Here is a 24,455-nt window from a genome sequence, read left to right as displayed (position 1 = left end):
AAAAAAAAAAAGGAGGGAATGCCCAGCCAGTCATTATTAGATAAAAAAAAAAAAAAGAACATCACATGAAATTTGGAAAAGAAGTTTTTCTGTCCCAAGGGGTGGCCATGTTGACAGCGGGGTGTGACATTCTCCTTCTGAATTTTATTTGGACAGAGTCACTCAACTTGTGTGAAGAGTCAATGTGTAAATATAGACTTTTCAAGAACACAAAGGAAATCAGACTTCTGCAAGCAGCTTTTATTTCTTCCGTGTAACAACACCATTGGTGCTTGTAGATGGAGCATGTTGCTTTGTTTTGAGATGGAGCCTAGCTCTGATGCCCAGGCTGGAGTGCAGTGGCGTGATCTCGGCTCACTGCAACCTCCGCCTTCTGGTTTCAAGCAATTCTCCTGCCTCAGCCTCCCGAGTAGCTGGGATTACAGGTGCCCACCACCATACTGGGCTAATTTTTGTATTTTTAGTAGAGACGGGATTTCGCCATATTGGCCAGGCTGGTCTCGAACTCCTGATCTGTGATCTGCCCACCTCAGCCTCCCAAAGTAGCGCGTTCCTTTTAATGGTTGTGTCATCAGGTGTCCCATGGCCCTGCCAAGCTTTTCCAGCTTCCCCCTGGGATTGAGAGGCCGCAACAGATGTTCTCACACATGTACCTGAGTGTACATGTGGCTGAGGATGGGCCCTTAGGAGTGAACTGTATCAAGGATGTACCCATTTACATTTTGATCTGCCAGGGGCAGTGGCTTAGCCTGTAATCCCAGCACTTTGAGAGGCTGAGGTGGGTGGATCACCTGAGGTTAGGAGTTCAAGACTAGCCTGGCTAACATGGGGAAATCCCATCTCTACTAAAAATATAAAAATTAGCTGGGCGTGGTGGCTTGTGCCTATAATCCCAGCTGCTCCGGAGGCTGAGGCAGGAGAATCGCTTGAGGTTGGTAGGTGGAGGTTGCAGTGAGCGAGATCGTGCCACCACACTCCAGCCTGGGTGACAGAGCAAGATTCTTTGTCAAAAAAAAAAAAAAAATTTTTTTTTTTTTGATCCTTAGCCTCTAAAGTGGTTACTACAATTTTTAGGACCCCTCCCCCCTCTCCGGCCTGATCAGTGTCTGCTCGGTCCTGTGCAGTGTCCAGCAGGGAGGTCCTGTACCCTTCACCCCTGGCTGAGAGCCAAACGCTTTCCAGCTGATGTTTTATTTTGTGCATCTCGGTCAAGCAAGAGGGATTATCTGTTCGTATGTTACAGGCCAGGGCCCTGTGTTCTCTTTTCATTTGGATGGTTCATCCTTTTCTTGTTGACATTTTTTAAAAAGTATTCTTTGTAGACCAGGTATGGTGGCTCCCACCTGTAATCCCAGCACTTTGGGAGGCTGAGGTGGGCGGATAGCTTGAGCTTAGGAGTTCGAGACCAGCCTGGGCAACATGGCAAAACCCTACCTCTCCAAAAATTAGCCGGTGAGGTGGCGCGCCTGTAGTCTCAGCTACTTGGGAGGCTGACGTGGGAGGATCATTTGAGCCTGGGAGTTCGAGGCTGCAGTGAGCTGCGTTTGTACTACTGCACTCCAGCCTGGGTGACAGAGTGAGACCCTGTCTAAAAAAACAACAGAAGAAGAGAGTTATGTGTACATCTTTATCATAGTAGGTAAGAGCATCTTGTCCCCAGCTGCCTGCTTTTGATTTTATTTCTGGGATGTTCTTCCAAACAGAATGTTTTAATACTGATGTTGTGAAGTCTCTGCTTTCTCTTTTAGCTTTTGGAATTCATGTTCTGTTTAGAGGTCTCCTGAGTTCTGAAATTATAGGAAAGAATTTCACCCACATTTTCTTCTAGTACTTCTGTGGTTTCATTTTTATGTGTTGAAATCATGAATCCATTAGAATATATTTCAGTTTCGGCATCGAGGTAGGGGTAGATGGTATTGCCTGGATACACAGCAGCGAGCTTGGTCTGGAGTGGGTGGGGCGTGTGTGTGTGTGTGTGTGTGCGCGCGTGCGCGTGCTATTTTTATCAGTTTTGGTGTCTGTATTGTGCTGACTTAGCAAAAACAATTTGGATGCATTTCTCCCTCCTCTGTGTTCTGGAACATTCTGAGCAGCAACACAATAATCTCTTTGTTAAAACTTTTCAAGAATTCACTCGTTAAACCATCTGAGCCTGATACTTTTGTGGGAGTCTAGTACTTTAAAAACTTAAATTTTTTCCTTGGGTGTATGATTTTTGGAGTTTTTCTTTCTTCTCAAAATTCATTATTTTTTTTTCCTAGAAAAGCCTCTGTTAGCTTATTTCAAATCCCTCAGCATATTCCGAGGGGGTTGCTTTAGCTTGCTCTGTGAGGAAGGCGTGCAGCCGGATAACTGACGTGGTTAATCAGCAGGGCACGATCGATCAGTCCTTGTGTAAACGTGACTGGCTGTGGCTGGTGTCCTGGGATGCTCCGTGGTGAAGCACACGTGGGCCGTGCAGGGTGATATGTATTCTGAGAGGGGGTGAATCCACAGGGTCCCTGCACCCTAAAGAGACAGCTCCCCGCCCCGAGGCTGCAGTCTTGAGTCTTGAGTAGGTGGTGACAGGGACCCTGTCTGGCGGGCTGAGAGGTCCCAGCAGGCCAAGGGCTTCAGGAATTATGGGCAGTTTGGAGTTGCCAGAGAGCAGCTTTCAAAATCAGCCTGGACTGCGGTCTCCAGAAGGGAGTTTGTCACCACGAACCAGGACACAGCTATGTATGGCGGGGAGGGTATGTGTGTATAAATGAAACAGAATTTCCGTGATGGAATTCTTACCTTTACCATGCCTCTGCTGTGCTTTGGTAGTTTCTATTTTATTTTTCCTCTTTTTTTTTTTTTTGGAGAGAGGGAAGGCTTTTTCCTTTTTTAAAAAAACAGCTTTATTAAGATTCAAGTAAGTTACTATACAGTCTACGCATTTCAAGTGTGTAATTCCACGGTTTTTGGTCTCTTCAGAGAGTGCAACCATTATCACTACAACTAATTTTAGAAAATTGAAAATTTGGGAAATTTAGAAAATTCTTTGCTCAAGAAGAAACGTTAGCTGTCAATCCCACCCTCCTACTCCACATCTTTTTATCTCTGTGGATTCTAGACATTTCCCTGTTTTGTTTTGTTTTGTTTTTTTTGAGATAGGGTTTCATTCTGTGGCCCAGGCTAGAGTGCAGTGGCTCAGTCTCTGCTCACTGCACCTCCCTTTCCCAGGCCAAATCATCCTCCCACCACACCCTCCCTAGTAGCTGGAATTACAGGCCTGCGCCACCACGCCCGGCTAATTTTTATATTTTTTGTAGAGATGGGGTTTCACCATATTGCCCAGGCTGGTCTCAAACTCCTGGGCTCAAGTGATCCTCCTGTCTTGGCCTCCCAAAGTGCTGAGATTATAGGCATGAGCCGCTGTACCCGGCTGATTCTAGACATTTCTTGTACAGAGAATTGTACGTTTGGCCTTTGTGTCTAGTGTCTCCCCTGGCGTCACGTTTCCAGGGTCCATCCATGTTGTAGGAGGTGCCCATGCTTCCCTGAGTAATATTTCACCGTGGAATGGACCGTTCCATTGTGGACAGACACGTTGCCTTCATCAGCTGAGGGACATTGAGCTATCGTGAGTGCATTCTTTTCAAATTAAAAAAAAATGCTGGTTACCACTCACTAGATAGTTTTCTTGGCCCACAGCATGGGACAAGCCAGCCTGGGTGAGGGCAGGGAGGTGGCCAGGTGGAGGCGGCTGGAGCGGCCCTGGGTTACTTCTGCGCAGAGGTGCCGAGGCAGAGCCTGAGCAGCTTTCCTGGGCAGATCTTTGTGCTGGGAATGTTTGTTTATTCAAGAAATCTCGGCCAGGCAAGGTGGCTCACGCCTGTAATCCCAGCACTTTGGGAGGTCGAGGCAGGCAGATCACCTGAGGTCGGGAGTTTGAGACCAACCTGTCCAACACGGCAAAACCCCGCCTGTACCGAAAATATAAAACGTTAGTCGGGCATGGTGGTGCATACCTGTAGTCCCAGCTACTTAGGAGGCTGAGGCAGGAAAATCTGCTTGATTCCAGGAAGCAGAGCTTGAACCCAGGAGGCGGAGGTTGCAGTGAGCCAAAATTGTGCCACTGTACTCCAGCCTGGGTGACAGAGTGAGACTCTGTCTCCCAAAAAAAAAACAAACAAAAAAAACTCTAGTGCTGCCCTGCGCCCGGCACTGAGGCAGGGGGCGTGCAGCTGTGGTGCCTGCCCCCAGCCCACCAGGCTCTTGTCTGGAGCTGACGTCCGACCGAGGCACATGAGGAAAGCATCGTGAGGTGGACGGTGCAGAGGCTTAAGGAGCAAAATAAGGCAGGTGCAGTGGCTCAGTGGCTTCTGATGGCCTCGAGGAGTGTGGGCAGGACAGGCTGGGGAGGGGCCTGGAGAGCAGGGCCGGCTGGGGCAAGGTGTGTCAGACACTTGTCAGGAGCAAAATGTAAGGGGACACCAAAGCGCTCAGGAATCAACATAGACAGTGTTTAATGCAGTATTTTTAAATATTGAAATAATGCAAAGTAACCTCTATGATGAACAGATGTCGAATTTTAAATAAAGACAGGCCAAGCCCTGCACGTGCACAGCCCTGTCAGAATTTGTTCAGCGTGGAATTTGATTTGTTTAAAATGTTACTTTAAAATATTATTTGATTACTGGATTTTTTGGTGCTCCCTTAACTTCTGCACCTGGGCGAAGGCCTCACCCAAATCGCAGCTGGAGAGGGTCAAGGGCTGGTGAGTTTGGCTTTGGACCTGCAGAGCTCTTGGTACCTGAGAGGTGGGGCCAGGAACAGGAAGGAGCTGGCGGGAGTGGCACCCCACATGGGATGGGGCCAGATCAGAGCAGCACCTCGGCCCTTTCCAACCTATGCTTTTGCTGCTAGATAACTGGCATCGGTGCTGAGGCCCTGGCCCTCTGAATGGAGTGTGATGGAGAGGGAAGGGTGCCTGTGTACCCAGAGATCCAAAGGGAATCGAAGGATATATATGAGGCTGGGGAGCTCTTGGGTCCCTCCCTGAAGCAGCGACAGAGCCAGGGATGTGCCGGCAGCAGGCAGGGAGAGAGACGTCTGCGTCCGTGCCTGGAGCCAGCTGCCCCACCAAGGAACTGGGCAAGGTTGTGGTAGGAGGAAGATCTCCCAAGTCCTGCATCCCCCGAAGCATAACTGCTTGTGTGGCTTGGGGGTCACTGGTCCGAGGACAGTCCTGCCCTGCTTAGCCACGATTTGAAGAGCCACTGGGATTCAGACAGCAGTCCTGCTGAGTGGCAGGTCGTCCACCCTCCCATGTTCCATATGGGAACTGGATGCAGAGCGTCTGGATGACCAGTCCCAGAGCGTCTCTGACGCTCCCAGTCACCTCATCACTTAAACCAGGATAAGACGGGGGACCTCAACCTTGAGTCTCCCATGGGCTCCATTCCATGTGCTCCCATAAGCCACTGGGCCCACCTCCTGGCTTCAGTGCTGCCTGGGCATTTGGTGTCTTGGTTTCCTTGTCCGTACAATGAAAATAATCGTCCCAGCCTTCTCGAGGAGTTACAAGATGCTTTTCATGTGAAGAGCTGGGATTTGGAACCAGTCTACTTGGATTTGAATTTTGGCCCTACTCCTCCTAATCTGTGGCTTTGGGCCAGTCTTGCCCCTCCGTGCCTCAGTTTCCCCACTTATAGAGCCATCTCATTGAGTTGTTGGGAGGATGAACATAAGGAAGTGCACTGATGTGCCCAGAGCATTGTGATTTTACTTATTATTACCAAACCAGGCACACAGTAAATGCTTAATAGATGCTCGGTGTCGTTTCATGGACTCCGTGTGCCTTGCGTGTCTCCAGCGGCCGAGCTCTTGAGGTGGGGAAGCTCTTGATGAGTTGCGGGAGGTAATTAGAAAGAGGAGGCGGCAGGTGCAAGGGCTTGGGTGACACCTGTGGACACAGAGAGGCCGGCGGACCCTGGCGGGGGGCGGGGTGAGGGGGGCGGCGGTGTTCTTGCACATAGAAAACATTTCCTGCATCCAAGATCCTTGTAAGTCTGGGACAGAGCAGGCAGAGGTCTGCAAATTCCGAATCACAAACCCAGAAAGGCACAGATCATTTGTAGGGAGGACCGGAAACATCATGCATTGTCGTGTGTGTAGAATTTTCCAGGTAGCCAAACAAAAGCGCGTTTCTAACTGAAGCTGGCAGAGTGTTCCTGGGGACTTGACACCAGACAAGGTGCAGTGCGCAGGAGCCATTCCTTCTATTCGCAAATGTTTGCCGTCTTTTCTATCTATATCCGTGGTCACGTGAGGGCCTTCTAGCCCACCCTCCACCCCGACACTTTGTTTGCTACCAAAAAATATTTTAAGATTTCCTCAGCTGCAAACCCTTGTATGGAGTGGGGGCTCCAGGAACCCAGGCTTGCTGGGGGCTGGGGCACCTCAGCACCTGCTGCACAGGTGTTGGTTGTTAAAACTGAAGTGGTCATTTGCCGTATTCATGGGCCCTCGGGGGCTGGTGGCACCTGGGCACACAGGCCAGCAGAGGCCTCCCGCCTGCAGGTGTGGAGAGTGGGGGTTCCTCACTCCTATTCCCTGGTGGTGGGGGCAGTGCCCCGAGCTCACACACCTCAGAACCCGCCGACTCACACGTTGGGGCACCTCATGGCCCCTCGACAGCCTCTCAGCCTGAAAGACCGTCAAACTGAGTTCCTGGAGAGGGTGACCCTTGAGGCCTGGACCCAGGTGGGGACAGGGTAGCCCTGCCTCCTCTTGGATCCCGCTCGGGTTCAGCCTCTTGTGGGCCTGAAGCTCAGGCTGGGCCAGTCCCTGCCCCTCGCAGGGCCGGAAAGGCAGCCCAGCCCCACTGCCTCCTCATTGGGCCCTCAGAGCCTCCCAGCCTCCATCTCTGCTCTTTTTTGTCTTTTTTAAAGATGAAATCTCACTCTGTTGCCCAGGCTAGAATGCCGTGGAGCCATGTCAGCTCACTGCAACCTCAGCCTCCTTGGGTTCAAACAATTCTCCTGCCTTGACCTCCCAAGTAGCTGGGACTACAGGTGTGCACAACCACACCTGGCTAATTTTTGTGTTTTTCGTAGGGACCGGTTGTCACCGTGTTGGCCAGGCTGGTCTTGAACTCCTGGCCTCAAGTGATCGCCTGCCTCGGCCTCCCAAAGTGCTGGGATTACAGGTGTGAGACACCACGCCCAGCCTCCAGCTCTGCTTTGATTTGCCCTCAAGTCCCTGAGGATGTCTGGGCCTCCTCCTTTCCTCACAGGCCCATTGATGTCTCCAGAATCTCCGCAAAGCCACCTTCCCCATGGGGAGCTCCCCAGCTGGTGGAGGGCCCTTTGGGGATCACCGGCCAGGCGGTCATGGAGGCCCATGGGCCCTGCTTCCTGGCTAGACCCAGACCCGGTATGTGGGGTACATCTATTCTGAGCCGAGGCTCCTGGAAGCCACAGCCCGGAGGCAGTGAGGGACAGCTGTCATGTCCCCTCTCTCCTGTCTCCCAGGGTCCCTGCGGGGCAGCTCTCCCTGCCTGAGCCTCCCACTTGCCCTGGCCTTCCAAAGCCCAGCCCGAAGCCTTAGGCACCCTACGGCCCACTTCCTCTAGCCTGCCCTGCCTCTTCTCTGCTGATGTTCCTGAAACTTTCTTGCCTCTCCTTACCTCTTGGCCAGAGGGAGACAGGAGACCCCGTGGGAACCCCCGAGGAGTGGGAGGAGGCTGCTGTTTGAATGGAGGTGGTCTTTCCCCCTGCCCTCCCCAGGTGGGTCACACTTGCAGGCCCAGCCACCTGCTCGGGTCACACTTGCAGGCCCAGCCACCTGCTCTGGCAGCACTTGGGGTGTCGGCTGCCTCCTGGGCATGAGATGGGAGCTGAGGGAGGCGCTTTCTGGACTGGAGTGGGAACCCAGCTGGAGAAGGAGTAACAGGCCTGTGGTCAGCAGCCACCACGGGGACCCCAGCGCTGTACCTTCGGCCCCGCTGACCCCTCCCGCTTCCCTAGGGCGGGCTGCGGATGGTGGTCTGTTGCCCAGCCCAGGAGGAAGCGCGGCTGTGGCTTCCACTGTCGAGGTCTCTCCTGGGTCTCCCCGGCTGGTTTAACTGCAGGCCTGCCTTAGCGCGGCTCCCTGCCGCACCTGCTGACTAATGCTTATCTGATGCTGCTTAGAGAGGGCTGGGATGGGGAAGCAGTGGGTCACTGCGGGCTCGGGTTACAGGGCTCGGGTTACAGACGGTTGAGGCACCTCCCGGCCATCCCCAGGAAGCAAGGCCCCCCGCAGCCTCTGACTTGCCTACTACCCGTGTGTATTTCAGGGGGCCTCATCCCCCAAGGCCCCCACCAGGTAACTTCATTGGGCTGGGTGTGGCTACAAACTCACCCACTGGGTGCAGTGGTTTTCTGGTGTGGGGTGTGGCTGGGGAGGATGCAGTGGAGGAGCAGCCAGCTCTGTGGTTGGGGGGAGGGTGGACCCTCTGTTTCCTGTCTGCCCTCTGAACTGGAGCTCATGGTCCCTCCTCCAGGCGCCTGGACCATGGAGGAGGTCACAGCCCTGCCTCATTCCTGTGGCAGCCTAGGGGAGCCCTGGCCGCTCCTGTGTCTCCTTGGAGGGCGGCAGCAGGTCAAGCTGCAGGCCAGGCCTGGAATGCACACCACTGCTTGGCCATGCCATTGCTTGGCTGCTCTGTCTGGGGATGTTCTATGCAGGAAGAGAGAAATGGCCAGACAGCCCGGCTGAGCGGCTGGAAGCTGCGCTCCCGTGTTCAGTGGGCAGGAAGTTTGCTTTGAGGAACATTCGCCTGCTGCTTGCAGCTTCTCGGCTGGTGGTTCTTCAAGGCCCCCACTGGGCTGTGTGAGGTCCTCTGGCCACCCTGGCCTCAGGGCCTGCCCCTATGAAACAGACACCTGGGCAGCCCCCCACCTGTGCCTGCAAGCCTGGGGGACATGTGGCTTCAGGGATGGCTGATTCTGCTCCACCCAGGGGACCTGGGAATCCTCAGCCCAGGTGTCCAGAGGAGTCTTTCTCAGTAGGAGTACTCGAGCTGCCCAGTCCTTTAGCTCTCAGGGGGCCTTCTCTGCTGGCCGTTCCTCCTCCTGTCCCTGCTCCTCTGTCCCCCAGCTGTCTCCTGCCCTCTCCCCTGCAGCAGCCAGCTGCCCCTGGGACCTCCCTTTCCCTCCGGGATTCCAAATGGAATGAATTCCCTGGTCTTTCTGGGTGCAGATCCTTCCAGCAACCATCAGTGAAACCGTCTCAGGTGGGAGGAGAAGGCTCAGTCACTGATCATAATGACAGTCCTAACCACATCGCTCGCAAACGCTGGCTTTCACTTACCCTTGCCCTGCCCAGCAGTTACTTTCATGATCCCATTTTCCAGATTAGGAAATCAAGGCCCAGAGAAAGCTTCAGCCACTTGGCTGAGGCCCCACAGTTAAGTGTCTGGATTTGAACACTGGGGCAGCCTGGCTGCTGAGCTGCCCTGGAGACCGGGTGCTATGCAGGGGTGGTGGGGGGTGGAGGTCTACCATTGCTGAGCCCTGGGCTACCCAGAATGATAGCACAGCCCTGTGTCTGGGCCCCTGCCTGAGGCTTTGGCTGGATGCCAGGAGCCCAGGACCTCCCGTTTCTTCTAGCTCTTTCCTGTGCAAGGGTGAAATGAAAGAAAACCCCAGTTAGGTGTCTCATCTTCCTTCAGTCCCTCAGCTGCACTGGATTTTGAAATAAAACACCGGCCGTTTGTGGGGTGAGCAGGAACAGATTGGAACTCATTTCTCTTCCTCCAGTCACAGCTGCTGGGAGCTCATCTTTCTCTTTCTCTCCCAACAAGACCTGGGCTGGACACTGGGAAAGCCAACAGGAAGTCCCTTGGCTGTGGTGGGGATAGGGTCTGTGCTTCCCCGGGGAGCGAGGTGAGGGCTCCAGGAAGAGCGGGGAGGCTCCGCTGCCCGCCTGCATCTCTGCCTCCTGGTTTTGCTTCCTGTCCTGGGAGAAGGTATCCCCATGTCCCAGAATGCACCCTCCGCTTGTCCAGGGATGGCTTTTGGCAACTCACCTGAGGTTTATTATCTTTCTCTTTCGGGCTGGAGAGGTTCCTCCACCGAAGATCGGCTGAGCTCTGTGCCTCCGCCGGCGTCTTTCCCCAGGCGCTTCCCCTCACTGCGCCAGGGTGCAGGTTGTTAGAGGACGGGTCTTCACCCTCAGGGATTGGCAGCTGCCGCCCTCATTTTCCAATCGAGACACCCTGGCCAAAGGTTCTGCTAAACTCCATGGAGTGTGGGTTTTTTTTTTTTTTTTTTTTTGGTGTGTGACAGCCTCTCTCTCTGTCGCCAGGCTGGAGTGCAGTGACTCAATCTCCCGCTCACTGTAATCTGGACCTCCTGGGCTCAAGCGATCCTCCCACCTCAGCCTACTAAGTAGTTGGGACTACAAGCATGTGCCACCACACCTGCCTAACTTTTTAATTAAATTTTTTTTTTTTTTTTTTTTTTTTGGGAGACAAAGTCTAGCTCTGTCACCCAGGCTGGAGTGCAGTGGCGTGATCTCGGCTCACTGCAACCTCCGCCTACCAGGTTCAAGCCATTCTCCTGCCTCAGCCTCCTGAGTAGCTGGGATTACAGGCGCCTGCCACCACGCCCAGCTAATTTTTGTAATTTTAGTAGAGATGGGTTTTTGCTGTATTGGCCAGGCTGGTCTCAAATTCCTGATCTTGTGATCCACCTGCCTCAGCCTCCCAAAGTGCTGGGATTACAGGCCTGAGCCAGCATACCTGGCCAATTAAAAAATTTTTTTTGTAGAAAGGGGTTCTCACTATGTTTCCCAGGCTGACCTTGAACTCCTGGGCTTAAATGATCCTCCTGCCTTGGCCTGCCAAAGTGCTGGGATTCCAGGCATGAGCCATTGCGCTGGCTGGGGTTTTCCTTTAACCCTTTTCGGCTCTTCCCAGGCACAGGACCCAGGCCTCAGCCCTATCTGTTCTTGAACAGCACTGGGCTCTGTGCTGTGCCTCTGGGCCCTGTGGCCAGGCCTCAGCAGGAGCCTCAGGTGAAGAAGCAGGCGGAAGAAAAGGCTTGTCATCATCTGGCCTCGGGCCAGGCAGGGCGGCCAGGACAGTAGCAGTGGCTGGCGTGGCTTCCTGGGAGGTCAGCCCACTGGCGTGGCTGGGGAATGGGGAGGGGAGCTTCTCCCCTTGTCTCCCCTCATTTCTGGTCTCTGGGCCTCCAGGAGTAAGTCTCGAGAGTTCTAGGTGGAGGATAGAGGTGGGGGGAAGCTGGGGTGAGAGAGGGGGGCCAGGGGATCCTGGAAAACTGTCCTCCCTCACCTGCAGGTCCCGCTTTCCCCAGGGAGTGCGTGCTCAGGGCTGGTCCCAGGAAACCAGGCTAATGGTCACCTCAGATGATGCAGGGGCCCATGCCCATGAAACCACAGAAGTTTTGCTCCTGGTTCTGTTCTGCCCTCCTGGCTCTTGCTTCCAAAGTATGGCTCAGGGTAGCCCTGAATTCCCTGCCAAAATGCGGCTTCCTGGGCCCTAACCCGCCCTCTGGAACCAGGGGCTCTGGTGGGCCCACTGCTTGTCTAGGAGCCTCCATGGGAGCCTTCTGCCTGCCAGAGAAAGTCTAATAAGCCCTGCTCTAAACGCCCTCGTTCCCACAGCCTTCCGGCTCGTCTCCCTTTTCCTGCTAGGATCTGTATCAGGATTAAATGACAATGTCAAGTGTCAGGTGAGACTTGTGAACCCTGAGACGATACCTGCATCTTTTTTCTTTTTTTGGACAGAGTCTCACTCTGTCGTCCAGGCTGGAGTGCAGTGCTGCAATCTCCGCTCACGGCAGTCTCCTGGGTTCAAGTGATTCTCCTGTCTCAGCCTCCCAAGTCGCTGGGACTACACCACCACACCTGGCTAATTTTTTGTATTTTTAGTAGAGTCAGGATTTCACCATGTTGGCCAGGCCGGTCTTGAACTCCTGGCCTCAGGCCATCCACTCACCTCAGCCTCCTAAAGTGCTGGGACCACAGGGGTGAGTCGCTGCGCCCAGCCTGATACCTATATCTTGACCAAGCTGCTGTGGAAACATTGAGTTCCCCTTGATCCTTTCGTCCACAGAATGAATGTTTAGGAACCAGCCGGGAATCTCCCGCCCCTACCCAAATGGCGGCCTGGAGGCAGTGTTTCTGACCCTGTGATGGGATTTGCCTCTCTTGCCCAAGAGACTTTAGAGATGGGGCCCCTAAATGTGGGGGTCCCTGCTGGGGTGGGAATGGATGCTGGCCCTGGCCATCATCCAGTGACTCCATCTCAGTGCCTTGATCCTAGCACCCTCGATCTCAGCGCCTCCCCTTCCCCGGCTCCGTGCGGAGATCACATGGCCTGCGCTGAGTAATCCTCCACCGCCCGCCTCGCGTTCCTGCTGCAGGGAAGCCTTTCCAGGGAGCCAGCTGACACATTTGGCCTCCATTATTTGTTTTTGAACAGGAATGAAAGGAGAGAGTGAGTAAGAAAGTGGCAGGAGGTGGGGGTTGCAGAGTAGAGGAAGGTCAGAGAGAGGGGAGGAAAGATCTGGAAAGTCCAGACATGTGCTCTGGAAACAGGTGCCAGCTATGAGCTCATCTGGAGGGTGGCCGCCCGCCCTGAGCCCTGCCTGGGGCCAGCAGGGAACACTCTGCCAGGGCATGGCCGCTGGGAGCCTGTCCTTGGCTCACTTTCTGCTGCTTTGAGTGCCGAGCAAATTTGTTTCCATTTTAGGGACAACACAGGGAGGCTGTCATTCCACCCCCCCGCCTTATTAATATTTAATGAATCAGAAGTGACCACTTACTGAGTCCTGATGTCCAGGCGCTGGGCTCAAAGCTTTATGTGCTTCATGGGATGTATCTGAACCACCGCCCTGGAAAACAGTTCCTGTTACTACCGTAGTGAAGAAGGCATCGAGGCACAGAGAGGTTGAGCAACTGGCCCGAGGCCACACAGCTAAAAGCGGCTGACCCTGGCTTTGAGCACAGGGCTGCTTGGCTCCAAAGCCTGAGCTGGTTTACAGCGAGGCTTATGGTTTCTGTGCCACTGTTTGAGCCTCTGGTCCAGCCCCTTGGCTCAGTGTGGGGGGCCATGACCTGCCAGCTGTTCCACTATGTGATGTGGACACCTCCCAGCCTATCTGGGTGGAAGGCAAGGGGCTTAACGAGGTGGAAGGGGTACAGGGAACAAAGTCCAGCCTGCTTGGGCCCAGTACCTTGACCTTCAAGGTGCCTCTTGAGGGTGGCATGAGGCTGCTCATTAAGCTCTCAGTCCCTCCCACCCCCAGCGACTGTTCCTGTGAGGGCCTTGGGGGCCTTGCTGTTCAGGATCACAGAGAAGCTCTTTGCTGTGGATCTTTCTGCCTTTGCGTCTTTTGGCAAGCCATTTTATGACTCAGTTGCTTTGTCTGTAACATGGGGTGAATAACGTTGTCCTGCCTCGGAGGGTTTTTGGGAGAATCAATGAGAGCGTTGCACAAAAGCCCTTTGTAAACCGCGCTGACTAGCGGTTTGCCGGGCCCCCAAGTGAATGGGCACCCAGGCGCTAAGTGTGAGGACTCAGCACTCAGAAGGAGGGGCTGGGGATGCCTAGAACTCCTCAGAGGCCTGGACCCCTGCTCCGCTCAGATTCTGAGCTGTCCCTTGGCCAGCTGAGATTCCTATCGTAGGGTGAGGGTAACTAGCACTTATGCACAGTTTGGGCGAAGTTGAGTGACCATGTGTGGAAGTCTAGCATCCCTTGTGCAAAGTGGGCAGGCGGCCAAAGTGAGCTCTGCTCCAGTCCCCCCATCCCCGGGCTGTTCCTGGCGCCCTGCCCTCCCTTAGAGCCCCACTGACCTGTACCACGTGACCCGGGCCTGGGAAGATGGGCCCAGCTGTGGGAGGTCGTGCAGGCTGGGGACTGAGAGTGCTGGAGGAGGGCCTCCCAGGAAAACCCAGCTGCACAGGAAGCCGGGCCAGCGGCCCCCGGAAGCCTCTGGGCTTTGCAAGCTGGACCCCCGGGACCTGCGGCTGTGGGGCCCTCTCCTGCCTGCAGCTGAGAGTCCTTGACCCTGTACCTGAGGGCCTCAGAGGTCCTGGAGGGGGACTGTGACTGTGTCCCTAGGGTGAGCCCACCCGAGTGCCACGCTGGCTGCAGCCCTCACCTCTTCCTGGCCTCCTCTCTGGCCAAAGGGATGCTGCGTGGGGGGTTCCCTTACATGGAAGGAGTTTCAGCTGAGCTGGCGGGCCCCACAAATCCCCAAGGCCACCTGGCTTCCAGCCTCCAAGTGGGGCTGCATCCACCACTCAGGGCCTGGAGCCTCAGCCAGAGAGGGACCCTCCACTGCGTCTTCCTCTGTCTCTTGGGAAAGGTAGGGTCCTTGTGCCTCCTCCTCCAAGGACCTGGCACACACGTGTTGGAAGGCTAAGAGGAAGCTGCCCACCTACTCATCTACCCACTGCCCTCCCAGCCAGCAGAGTTTTACCTGTGTGCTTAGAAGCTATGCATGGAGCCAGAAGTCACGGGGTTGGCCTGGCTGTGTCTGCCCTGGCCATGTGGTCCTGGACAGTCCCAGCCCTCCTGGACCTGAGGCTCCGATCTGATCTGTAAGCGGAGAGGCTGCTGTGTGGCCCTGCAGGGCTCTGTGCTCTGCTCTCAGACAGGCAGAGGGGATCGGAGCAGTGGGTCAGGATGAGCAGAGGGTCCTAGCCCAGAAGGAGGCCTCCACCCCTCCCAGCACCTCCACACCAGGGAATGCAGCCGGGCCCCCAGACCTCCCATCTCAGGAAGCAGCACCCTGCCCCCCTGCCTCTAGTTGCTGGGGTCTGAGAAGTTGAGGATCCCTCCTGAATCTGAGTCCCCTCTGACCCCTGCTTGGGCGGTTGTCCCTCCTACCTAGGACCACCTACCCCACACTGCCCCCTGCAGTCCGCCCCGTAGGGTGGCCAGTGAGTCCCCTGTGCAGCACATCTCCCCCAGGAGCACTGCCTCTGATGATGGTGTAAAGGGTGCCCCCCAGAGGTGTGCAGGGCCACCACAGTGTGAGCCTGGGAGTCCCCATGAGCTCCTGGATGGAGAATCTGTTCAGATCACTCCCCAGCCTAAACCCTCCCTAGGTGCCTGCTGTACTTGGGGCGCTGACTCCTTTTGAGGCGACCTGTGAGATGCTACATCCTCTGGCCACCCCTCTCAGCCCCTGCTCACCGCACCGGCCCCTGGCCTGGCTGCTCCTGGGACACGAGGGCTCATCCTCACGGAAGAATGTCCGCTCGTTCCCTCCTGGGAGGTCCCTCCTCAGATCTCCTGGCTGCCTCATGCAGGTCTTACTGAAGTGCCGCCCTCTTGGAGAGGCCTCCCTGTCACGGCAGTTAAAGTCACCCTCCCAGGCCTGCGGGTGGCTTTCTGTGGGGCATGGATGAGCACTGGAGAATATTGCTGTTTATTTGTTCACCAGCCCTCTAGGAGGGCAGGGGACACTGACTTGTGTTGCGGGTACCTTGCATGTCACGGGTGCTCGGTGGATGCCTGTTGAGCACTAGGGAAGCACAGACGGGGGAAGCCTCTGTCCAACTGGAGCAGTCAGAGAAGACTTCCTGGAGGAAGTGGTATCTGGTGGGCTTAGAATGTGGAGGTTTGTCTGTATGCAGACATTAGGTTAGAGGGCAGGGGGCATTATCATGACTTAGCAGACAGCCACAAGCAGCTAAGGCATTGCTATGACACGGACTGCCCGTGGTTGGAGCTAAGAAGGAGTCAGAGAGGTCCCTGTGCTCTGCAGTCCTCGGAGGGGGAGCTCCCGGGATGTGGGGCCGCCTGTGCAGAGGCCGGAGGTGCGAGTCTTACCTGTGAGTGCAGGTGAGTGTGAGGTGAGCCACTGGGGCTGGATGAGAAGATCAGAAGATGGGAATCCCTAAACCCACCGACCAACCTTCGTGCCCTGGGAGTGACAGGAGATGGGTTTTTTGTTTTTGTTGTTGAGATGGAGTTTTACTCTTTCGCCCAGTCTGGAGCACAGTGGTGCCATCTCAGCTCACTGCAACCTGTGCCTTCCGGTTTCAAGCCATTCTCCTGTCTCAGCCTCCTGAGTAGCTGGGATTACAAGTGCCCGCCACCATACCCAGCTAATGTTTGTATTTTTAGTAGAGATAGGGTTTCACCATGTTAGCCAGGCTGGTCTTGAACTCCTGACCTTGTGATCTGCCCAACTTGGCCCCCCAAAGTGCTGGGATTACAGGCATGAGCCACCACGCCCCGCCAGGAGATGGGGTTTCTAGGGGACTAATCCAAGGTAGACGAGATGGGATGCAGGGGAGGGGACAGAGCTCTGAGGCTCTGGGAAGCTGAGTTAGGGCAGAGCCATGGCAGGGCGGGTTCCAGAAGCAATCCCAGGAAAAAACAGCTGGAGGGGGTTCTCCCTTCGCTGCGGGAGACACCCCACCCCACTTCCCCCGTCCGCCTACGCCCATTTGCCTTGTTTTCATTTGATTCATTTATTGTTACCACTGCCGTCCTTGTACCACAGAACTAGCTTTTCCCAGCACGCCAGCCACCAAGCTTGGGTCTTCCGCGCATCTCCTGTAACCCTCACAGCAACCCGGGAGGCACAGAGGGGCTGCGTCGCTGGCCCATAGTCACACAGCAGGTGTGGGCCAGGATTTAGCCGGATCTCTGACTCCAGGGTCTTTTCAGGGCCATTGTGTGGGAGCCTGGCAAAGGAGCAAGGTATGAGGACTGATCCCACCTTGGACAGAGCTCAGGGAGGGAGGCCTGGCAGGCCCAGCTGACACAGTGACCCTGGCGCAGGCTCAACCATTGGCAAAGTGTTCAGGTGCACACAGAATCTCAACTGGGGAGACAGGCGCAGTGGCCAAGGGTGGACTATGAGTGACGGGGAGTGCTGTACCTACTGGCAAACCAGCTGACCGTGGCGCCTTCTGGAGCCTTTCAACTTCCTTATCCAGAGAAGGGGGAACTAACAGCCCCACCCCCACACTGGGTGGGGGTACCACTTTGAAACTGAAGGAAAGCTTGTCCACGTCACAGGCTTGGCAGATGTTAGCTGTGCAGGCAACTTAGTGACCTTTTGAAGTAGGCTGTGCGGCTGCATCCTCATTTTGCAGGTGTAGCCCAGAGAGGTTAGGGCCTCAACTCTGGGTCACACAGCGACAGCTCAGGCTCCAGAGAGTAGTGCTGGTTGGGAGGGCGCTGGCAGCTTCAGGCACAGACTGGGGGTGCTGTGGGGTTAGCAAGGAGGGTGCATTTCCCAGCTTGTGACGTTCACGTGTGTCTCAGTACCTGTGTGGGCTGAAAGGAGATGGAAGGAGGGTGGTCACAGCCACCCCTGGGTTCAGATGCTGATAAGCAGGTTATTTACTCTGAATTTGTCTCATTGTAAATTGGGGACAAATTTGGGGGTTTAATGGGATAATGTAAAAAGCAGATGTGTCACAGCCCTGGGTATACAGTCAGTGTATAATAAGTAGTAAGTCCTGGAGGAGGCAGCTGGGGGGAATGGGAGCATTTCAGCAGCCCTGTGCCCCCTGCTCCTGCTTGCAGATGTGCCTGTTCGTGGCTGTTTGTTTGTGCCCCAGCTTCGTGTCCTGCAGTGTGTGTGAGGCTGAGTTCCTGGGGCGGAGGCTGGGGGCTGTGTCTACAGTTCCTGAGGCCAAGGCCAAGGCCCAGCCTGAGGTTGAAGCCGCCTTGGTGAGGAGGAAATTGCAGGTGGAGAAGCTCACTGACCATGACCTTGATCTGAACATGATCTTGACCGTGCTGATGCCATCAGTACTCAGGCCTCCTGCCCTCGCCACAACTGGCTCCTGCAGCCCACCTGGCTGAGAGGTGTGCGGGCTTCCACAGGCTGCGAGATGGGGGCGTCGCCGGCAGCCTGGGCCACAGCGTGCTCGCCAGTTGTTGGAGGGACTGAGGGCTGACTGTGTGGTGGGGATGTTGGCAGAGAACCAGAGGGGGTGTCTGAAAAGGCCAAGAATCCAGCAGGGAGATGAGGTGGGAGGCTGCTGCTCAGTTTTCTGGGCTGTGATCGAAAGGGGACAGGGACACATTTGGGGACAGTCTCCTTCCTGGAGGAGGAAGGGCTTGGGATGCTGGTGTGGAGTTTGCGGGGATGGGGATAGCAAGCTGGAGGGTGCTGGGCAGGCGCTGGCCACAAGTGGGCTGACGAGGGAGGCCCTGCTGGCCAGGCCTGGTTTCCAAGTGAAAACCAGGATCCTGAGCTGTGGGGACCGCAGGGGCCTTAGAGACCTGGGAGCTGAGACCCGGGGCCACAGAGGGGTGGGCTGTGCTCAGAGCCACACAGTGGGTGGGGTAGATGTGGGGTGACCAGGCTTCTGGCCCCTACATTGCACGCCAGGGCCTGGCGTTTGCCTCCGGAGTGGCTGGCCATCTTGGTAGTGCCGGTTGCTACCGGAGCGAGGACCACTCATCACTCAGGCCTTGCCACGTGGCGCCTTTCCGTGTCCTGCAGAAGTGAAGACGCCTGCCTGGGGCTGTCCTGGCACGGTGCGAATACCTGAGCTCAGGCTGAGGGCCCAGGGGCCTCGCAGGCATGAGGAAGCTCACCTCCTGGGCGTGCCTTCTGGACCCAGGCCTGGAGCCACTCAGGGCTAGCCCCCGGGGCGGGGCAGATGGGGAAAGGTGGTTCACCAGGTTGAACCCTGGCTTTTTGCGGAGACGGAATAAGGTATCTTCTCGAAGAGCGCTCGCACTGTGGATGCGCCCTGCAGGTCCCCTCTGAGGGGTCCGTACCAGCCTTGAGTGGTGATGGTCACTAGGGCGGTGGGCAAAACCTGTCCCTGTGCCCCTCTTTCTCCTGCTGCAGAACTGTGTCCCCCCCAACTCAAGGCTGTCAAATCCTTTATGTGCTTCTGGGCTCCGTTGGTGCCTTGCATTGTCCTCCCTGGAGGACAGCAGACCCTGGGGGTTGGCTCTGCTGGGATTCACCGTGAGGTGCCCAGGGCAATCACAGTGCTTTCACGCAGGCCTGTGTCCTGCCAGCCTCATTTTGTGGCCCGACAAAGGGGACAGTGGTTCTGGAGGCAGGAGCTGGCCTGAGGCTGCCTTCCCAGCCCCCTGTTCTCCCAGCTCATCTCCTTATTTTGGGGGTGCTGGCCACCCTACCCCGCCAGCTCCACCCCAGCTTCCTCTGCCCAAGCCAGGACCAGTCAGTAGGGGGCAGTGAAGGCCTTCAAAGTCCTTAGAGAGGACTTCGAAGCAGTTTTAAAAATCTGTCCCTGGAAAGCCTCTCCTAACACACCCCTAGTGGCTTCCTCCCTGCTAACATTTTTCCTGGGGTTGTCATGTGGCGGGGTGTGGAGGAACCTACCAGGCCGTGGATAGAGCAGAGCCGTGTTGACACAAACCCTGGCTGAACCCACATGCGCCCTACAGCCAGCAGCTGATCACTGGAACCAGGGAAGTGACCTCATAGCACGGGCCCGCAGAACAGCCACCACGCATTCCCGATCTTGGTTTCTGGACCCAGCTCTGGAAAAGAAGCCGGATCCCAGCCACTTGGAGCTGCCCAGGGAAGACCCCAGCCCAGTGCTGGCTGACAGCTTATTGGAACTTTTCATCTGCTTGGCCAGGCGATGCCAAGGGGTAGAGGTCAGAACTGCTAAGAGGCATCTGTCTTCCTGATTGAAAAACAACCTTTGCCAGGTGTGGTGGCTCACGCCTGCAGTCCCAGCTTTGGGAGGCTGAGGCAGGAGAATTATTTGAGGCCGGGCGTTTGAGACCAGCTTGGGCAACATAGCAAGACCCCCATTTCTACAAAAACTGAAAAAAAAAAAGAAGCTCCAGGTGTGGTGACACTTGCCTGTAGTCCCAGCTCCCCAGGAGGCCGAGGTGGGAAGATTGCTTGAGTCCAGGAGTTCAAGGCTGCCGTGAGCTATGACCACGCCACTGTCGTCAGCTCCTGGGTGACAGGGTGAGACCCTGTCCCAAAAAACAAAACACAAGAAAGCAAAAAAAAAACCTTTATCTTTTGTGATTTTGAAAATCACACCTACTTGTGACAAAAAAATTAAATTAGAAAATGTAAAGGAAATGATCAATAATAATTGCATCCTCCAGACAAGCAGTGTTATGTTGGCGTTTCCTTCTAGTCTTTGTTACATATGTGCATAATACTTACTCATCTATTTTGAACTAAAGATGGTTCTCCCTGCTTTGTATGAGAGCCGCCTCAGCTGGTGGTCCACACCTGTAATCCCAGCACTTTGGAAGGCTGATGCAGGCAGATTGCTTGGGCCCAGGAGTCGGCGACCAGTCTGTGCAACATGGCGAAACTCCATCTCTGCAAAAAATACACACACTAGCTGGGTATGGTGGCACATGCCTGTGGTCCCAGCTCCTTGGGAGGCGGAGGCAGGAGAACAGCTTGAGCCCGGGAGGTGGAGGTTGCAGCGAGCTAAGATCATGACACTGCACTCCAGCCTGTGTGACGGAAGTGAGATGCTGTCTCAAAAAAAAAAAAAAAAAAAAAAAAAAGTGGCACCTTGCCACCTCTCTCAGGGATGTTCATCGTTTCCACTTTTCACCCAAGTCTTTCCCTATAAAAGGACGAGGCCAAACAGCCGTAGGCGGGTGCTTCTGGATGTCCAAAAAAGTGTCTCGTGGCTGGTGGGTCTTGGAAACAGGTTCGGGAGGTTTCAGCAGAGGGTAGACCCCATTGGGGGGCCGGGGCAGTAGGGAGGGCCCCTCACATGCTCTCTCTGTGTGTTTCATGGGCTGCCTGTAAGGCCGTGGGAACCAGCGCCCAGCTGGGAAGCCACCTGAGTCTTCCTGGCAGCACGGCCCTGGCCAGTACGCTCGCCTGTGTTACCCTCTGTAGAATGGGCTAATAGACATGTGCACTTGAGAGCCGTGGTGAGAAGCAAAGTGCTTGTGGAGCAAAGTGCTTAGAATAGTCGTGGCGGTGCTGGCTGCTTTTCCTGTTCTGCCTCGTCCCTGTTGCCTTCCTCCTTCTGCAGGCTCTCGTTCACGTGTTCATTTATTTGTGGCCGAAGCCGCCTCTGTGCCAGGCCTGGTGCTGAGAACTGGGGGTAGAGAGATGAGGGCTGTGCCCGCTCCCTGACCTGAGGGTCCCCATCGCAAGGTGAGGTTCTTGGAGACGGGACCCCCAGGCTGTTCCACTGGCCCCTCCTCAGGCCAGCTTAACCCTTCCCTGCCCGTTTTCCAATGTGTTGGAGGAGGAGAGAGGGAGGAAGGGCAGAGTGGTCGTGTGAGGGCTGCGGGGGTGCTGGCGGGGTGTGCGGCTTGGAGGTGGGGCCTGGCGCTCACTCAGCATGGGCTTTTGTTGCAGTTGCTGTCCTGAGAATATTCTCAGATTTCAGGACACTGACGACTGAGGGGGAACCCTTTTTCTGGAAGCCATCCAGAGGGGACCGCCGCGGCGGCCGAGCAGAGTTGCTGACTTGTGAGCTGTGGCCTGACCAGTCACTGTTCTCATGAGAGAGGCCCCCTGCAGTCCGCTCCCGGGAATTTCTGTCCCCTTGGCAGGGGGCAGTTCAGAGCTGGGGTGGGTGGCCGTGTCCACAGGCGCTGATTCTTGGAGTCAGAGATCCCCTGTTGCCCTTGAGGGGTGTTCCCTCCCGCCCCTCCCCTCCCACTGTGCCCTCAGCTGCTCCAACAGGATGCTTTTGGCCTGAGTGACAGAAAACTCAACTCAGAATGGCTTAAGCCCTCAAGAGAATTGAGAGTTTTTTTTGTGCAAGACGAGATGCTCTGAGCATCGGGGATGCTGTGGAGGAGCCTCCGTCCCACCATCCCCAGCTGTGGCGTCCCCCTCGGTCTCAGGATGCTGCAGCCACGTTCTAGGGAAGGAGAGCCTCCCTTCCTGTGAGCCGGGAGGCCCCTCTGCACAGGCAGCCTCTTCTCTGCCCATTGTCTGAGGCCTGACCTGGAGGCTCCTGCCCCAAGGGCAGAAAGAGGGTTTGCTAGGTCAGGGCAGGGCTGGGTGCAGGAGCCCCCCACAGGGTCTGTTCAGGTGTCCCTCCTGTGGGGTTAAAGGGCAGCAGGGAAAAGACCCACACAGGGCAGCGGGACACGGAGCGGCTTTTGTGCCTGTGGCGGTCAGAAGGGATGACGCCCTAGCCGAATTCCCACCCAACCCAGGCCCAGCATGGGCACACCGGAAATAGCAGCATCACCCCCGCACTGTCCTGGCTCGCTTTCGAGAGCCCAGAGGGGTAGGGCTGGAGCGGGGTCACTGCCTGCGGACAGGCTGTGAGTGAGTCTGCAGAGGAAGAGAGATGGGGAGGCTGGGACCTTCCCCTGCACCTCCCGAACCCTGTTCCCTGTGAGTCAGACAGGGAGTGCGCCCCTGCCCCCTCCTCCAGGGTATCCCAGCCCACCCCCACCCCCCACCCCCACCCGCGCACTTGATGTTGCCTGTTCCTTTCCCTTCCCTGCCCCTCCCACCGGCCCTTCCCATATGGTCCTGATTAAGTCCTTCCGCCCGTTGGTGGACAGGCAGGGAGGGGAGCTTGCCGAGGGGCCTCCTGCAATCGGGGGACTTCCCAGCACAGAGTTTTCTGGCCTCCACAGTGAGACGATGTGTGAGCCTGCGCGTGTCTGGTGTGTTAGAAGCGCTAAGCTGCAGCTGTTCTGTATGTTTTTCACGTTTCTCAATTGTCAAAGGCCCTGGGCTTTGTGTGTGGACTGGCGATCCGTGTTGGGGTCTCCAGGAGGCCCATGGTGGGAGAGGCAGGGCCCCTTCCCCTTCAGTCTGGGCAGCCTTGCTTTGGCCTGCTGTCCGTGGAAAGTGCCCGAGAATATAGCCAAGCAGCCTGGTGGCAAGACTGGCTGGCGCTCTGGCTCCAGCCCCGGCCCTGTCAGACTTACCCTCCCTGTGCCTCCGTTCACTCTGTCTGTGCGCAGGGCCCGCAGGAGTGTACCAAGAGTTGGTAGGGTGGCCTGCCCGGTGCCCGCACAGGGTCTGGGGTGGGTTGCCGAGGCTGCCTTGAGTGTCCATGGCTCCCTCATCCTGCACAGCCTTCCTCTGGCGTGTTGTCTCGCTGGCTCTGAGTCTGCAGTCTGTTCTCCTCACCAGGTGGCAGGCAGGGTGGACCCCACTGGCCTGCGGGGGACCCTCTGTGGGCTGCAGGCAGCCCCTTGTGGTTCCAGGTACCCTGGTGGGACTTGCACCATGACCCCCGTCAAAGCCCACATCCAGGGCATTTGTGGGAACCCCCGTCTCAGACATGAAGGTTGGCATTTGCTCTTGCACGTGAAGCAAAGGCCTGGGAGGAGGGTGTGGAAGCGTGGGTTTGATGAAGACAAGGACCTGCAGCTCACCCCTCTTGCACCTGGGCCTTGGGTGGCAGGCCTGGGCCTCCAGTCCTTAATTCAGGAGGGTAGCCAGTCGCTGGAACTAAGAGTGAACTCCACCTGTTGTTGCCATGGCTGGAGCGAAGAGGGGAAAGCAGGGGCTGCGGGGGGCAGAGACATTCACCCTCCCTCCGCCGGGCATCAGGCTGCTGGTGCTGGGCCGGGCACCGGCAACCATGGCAGCAGTGGTGATGCTGATGACAGTAACGAGGGCCTCCTGCGGACCCTGGGCTGTCTTAAGGGCTCTCTACCTGGAGTAAGTATCCCATTGAATCCTCCCAACTACATTGTGAAATCGACTCTGTTGTTATTCCCATTTCACCGATGAGGAACTCACGGCCCAGGGATGTCAAGTAATGTGCCCAGGCCTCCCCCAGAGTATGGCAGAGGGAGGGTCTGAGTTCGGAAAGTGCCCCCATCCCTAACCACTGTCATTTACCTCTTCTGCCAGCCCTCTGATTGGAAAACCTGAGGCCCAGAGAAGTGCAGTGGCTGGCAGGTTAGTGGCAGAGCTGAGCAGTGTCTCCGGTGCCCTGGCTCTGCGGCCTCTTGAGGTGGCTCTCTCACTAAACATGCCCCACGAGGTGGCTCTGTTTCCTTCTCTCCTCTGAACCTGCCAGCCCGTGCTCAGACAGGGAGAAGTGGAGCGACCATGCTGGGCAGGTCGTCGTACCCCAGTGCCGCCTGCCCTATGCTTGGTTGGCAGCAGAGTGGCCCTTCCTTGGGGTGGTCTGGAGGTGCCAGTGGCCGCTTATCAGCATAGATCAGTCTCACACGTGTCACTCCCAAAGGATGTCGACACAGAACAAAGCAGCTAGGGGAGGCGGACGCCTTGGCACGAGGGTGGTGTTCCTGGTAATCTGTAGTGCTGGCATCGGTGGCTGCCTTTGTCTGGCATCTTACCTCCTCCTGGCCATCTTGCAACCACCTGAGGGAGGTCAGCGTGTCACCTTCATCCAGGGACTGTGTGAACACAGCAGCACACGCTTGCCAGCACCACACTGCGGGATCTGGATGCCTTTGCTCCTGAGCCCCACCTCTGTGTGACCCTTAAGGCACAGACCTCTTAGGGGCTTCTGTTCCTCCACCTGCAAAAATCTTACACCGTTGAGGGCATGACTCGGGG

General features: G+C 56.2%; 1 protein-coding gene across 6 annotated transcripts in view; it reads left to right on the top strand.

The window, feature by feature from the left end:
- Nucleotides 1–24,455, top strand: part of SEPTIN9 (septin 9) — a 208,151-nt gene that overhangs the window by 116,978 nt on the left and 66,718 nt on the right. Inside the window, exon 1 of one of the 6 annotated variants that reach the window (XM_032241539.1) lies at nt 8,264–8,337. The exons of the other annotated variants lie outside the window; for them this stretch is intronic. The gene's annotated coding sequence lies outside the window, so the exon portion shown is untranslated. Of the gene's footprint in view, nt 1–8,263; nt 8,338–24,455 lie in introns of those variants that run through there. 6 annotated transcript variants of the gene reach the window in all.

Source organism: Sapajus apella, unplaced genomic scaffold, assembly GCF_009761245.1.
Source record: "Sapajus apella isolate SASKATOON/1434 unplaced genomic scaffold, GSC_monkey_1.0 scaffold48, whole genome shotgun sequence".
NCBI lineage: Eukaryota > Metazoa > Chordata > Mammalia > Primates > Cebidae > Sapajus > Sapajus apella.
This window is presented reverse-complemented; position numbering and strand designations above follow the sequence as displayed.